This window comes from Nothobranchius furzeri, chromosome 9, assembly GCF_043380555.1.
Source record: "Nothobranchius furzeri strain GRZ-AD chromosome 9, NfurGRZ-RIMD1, whole genome shotgun sequence".
NCBI classification, from domain to species: Eukaryota; Metazoa; Chordata; class Actinopteri; order Cyprinodontiformes; family Nothobranchiidae; genus Nothobranchius; species Nothobranchius furzeri.
Window position 1 is genome coordinate 55,884,511 of NC_091749.1, and position 2,726 is coordinate 55,887,236.

A 2,726-nucleotide genomic window follows, 5' to 3' on the forward strand; every position below is an offset into this window, starting at 1 on the left:
AACTTTTTTTGCTGATGAACTGTATAAATGAGTGTCTAATAGTGTTTTAAATGTGTGTATTCATTATTTTAGCATTTTGGTGCATTTTCTTATAAAATTAAAAATTCTGCCTAAATACCACAGTATAGCTCCACCTTCAGCTTAAAACATAGAATTTGACTCATTTTGAATAAATTTTAGCCAATGGCTAAAGAGTAAGATACTATGTAAACCAGTAGAGTACTACGTAGCAGCTCTGTGTCTACGTTATAAAAGCATCGGGAGTCTCGGCCACTCCTTGTGGCGAGTTGGGAGTTGGATTTGCATGAGAGTGTAGGAGGCTAGCCGTAGTTCAGCATTAGCATATAGCATTAGCATATCCTAGTCTTTAGCATAGCTTTTAGTGTTATACATACTTATTTAGTGTTAGCTTGGCTGTTGGATATTGTAGTTTAGTTACTGTTTGGCTGTTAGAGTATTTAGGAAAGTAGTTCGGGTTTAGTGCTCCATATCGTGTTAGCATGGTGAGATGGTGTAGTGTAGTATGGTTGCGGAGCTCTGTCGGGTTGCACTCCTTTCCGCTGGACTTAGAAATTAGGCGCCAGTGGTTGCGTGTCTGGAAAAGATTCAGCTCCCGCCTGGTGCTGTAGTTTGCAACCAGCATTTTACCCGCGATTCTGCACGTCTCCGTTCCAAGAGGGAGGCTGTGCCCACCGTGGCTCTTCCGCGATTTAGATACAGCCCACCGACTCTGCTCCCCCACCATGACGGGCTACAGTCTGAGGTGAGTAAGCTAAATAAAAGTTTTAACATCTTCTAAAGACAATTCCCTTCCTAAATGCAAAGTTTGAGAGACGTGGTTCACTCCATTTAGCTAATATCAGCCTGCACTGCCTTCGGGCTGATTTGTCAAGTTCACAAAATGTGGAACGGGATGTAAGGTTGGAATCAGCGGCGAATCGGAACATATCTCAAAGCCCTGGCCGACAAAACAGTCCACATGACTGTCAGGCTCAGAGAAAATTCGGGTTGTTTTTGTGTCAGTCGGTAATTCTGCAACCGTGACTCTAAACTGACGCAGCACTAGTTGACAGACAGCATTACAGCGTGAAATCTAGCACAGCGTGACCCGGTTCCGTGAGGAATTCTGTTCAGGAGGTCGCATTTCAGGGTCTCCACATCATATGTGACTGACTTTTACGTTATAATAACATCACACACTAGGAATGTTATAAAGCGCCTATATGGGACAGTTTCTTTTGTATTTTATCTGACTTTATAAACATCAATGTGCTTCTATTTTTTTTTCAGGCTAAATCTACCCAAGACACTGACTGTCAGACTGATTTAGTAATCTGCAAGAATGCACTTGTCCAGGCTGACGTGGTGTTACCCGTAGCAAAGGTGAATTATTTTTAATAATCTTCTATGTAAACATTTTATTACCTTCTAGTTTTAATTTGTTTTACAGATTGTTACAAGTGATTTTATGCTCTTTTAAACGTTTATAAATGTGCTGCTTCTTTGTTTTTATAGAGCTCACAGCCTCAGTGTCTTGTGACACAGGGACCATGACAGAAATTCATCTTCCAGAAGGTCCCAGAGCATCCACACCTCCTGAAAAGACCAAGGTGTGAGGTGTCTGCTGTTGATTCCAGCTTCCACCTCAGTGACAGTGCAAGCTCAGTGAACTGTTCAAGGTAAAAAAATTAAAACATTTCTGGAATTAAATAAGTATGTGATTACATCATGAAGGAGGCTACTGATTCTGGCCCTGTGACACTTGGTGGTGACGTGTGAGCTGATTCACCTGGTAAATAACTTTTAAATTAAATATTTTGTTTTTGCTATCAAAAGTAAATTAACTAATAACCTGCATTACTGCAGGACACTCAGCAAAATATGGACTCTACACCATGAGGCAGGCACACGTTAATAACTCTATAAGAGCACATAAGGTAAGCAACACCACATATTATTTTTATTACTGTACACTGTCCTGGATTTGTTTTCTTTCTGCATGATTTGTTTTCTTTCTGCATCTCATCATTAGCCTGGCTGATCACCTGATAACTCCTGTCATCTGGTTATGACAGCATGAGGATGTCCTCACACACCTGTAAACCTATCAGCTCATCTGGCAGAATAGAGAGAGAAGAGACAACACCACATCTCCTGTTCCTGGAAAGCCTTCAGCCTTCCTTCGATGACTGAGAACCTCCATCAGCTCTGTCTCCTGTCTGCCTACAATTATTATAATAAATATTGTGTTTGACAAGTTTTTTGTGCTGCCAAATATCTCATTTTGATTCCAGTTTTGATATTTTAATGGATATTTATAAATTACATTAATTGAATTATCACATTGTCGCATGTTTATCTAGCTATTGTGATGAACTAAACTAGCACCTCACTGTTAAAAGCTCGTTTTAATTTCAAGCATGTTTAAGTATTTATGGACATGAACAAAAACAGGAAATATATAAATTGAGATTTATTTAATATAACAAATAAGGGGGAAAGAGTCATTGAAAGGCACATTCTTCTGGAAGCTCCTGATCCCGACGACATCAGCAGGAGACCAGCTGCAGACACCAGAGGATCACCTGCAACCAAGAGCAGCTAGTATCAGTAAATAAATAATGAAATCAGGACAGTTTTAGTGGGCTGAACACATTACAGAATAATTTTCTCATGGGATATTTTCATAACTTTATGCAGCAGACTGTAGCTTGAGCCCAGATCTC

General features: G+C 39.9%; 2 long non-coding RNA genes across 2 annotated transcripts; both read left to right on the forward strand.

The window, feature by feature from the left end:
- The first annotated feature begins 529 nt into the window (after window positions 1–529).
- Window positions 530–1,675, forward strand: LOC139071807 (uncharacterized). The gene is made up of 3 exons (XR_011521624.1): window positions 530–763; window positions 1,291–1,383; window positions 1,516–1,675. It is a non-coding gene; the product is annotated as an uncharacterized lncRNA (long non-coding RNA).
- Window positions 1,676–1,803: 128 nt separating this feature from the next.
- Window positions 1,804–2,257, forward strand: LOC139071808 (uncharacterized). The gene is made up of 2 exons (XR_011521625.1): window positions 1,804–1,937; window positions 2,033–2,257. It is a non-coding gene; the product is annotated as an uncharacterized lncRNA (long non-coding RNA).
- Window positions 2,258–2,726: the final 469 nt, after the last annotated feature.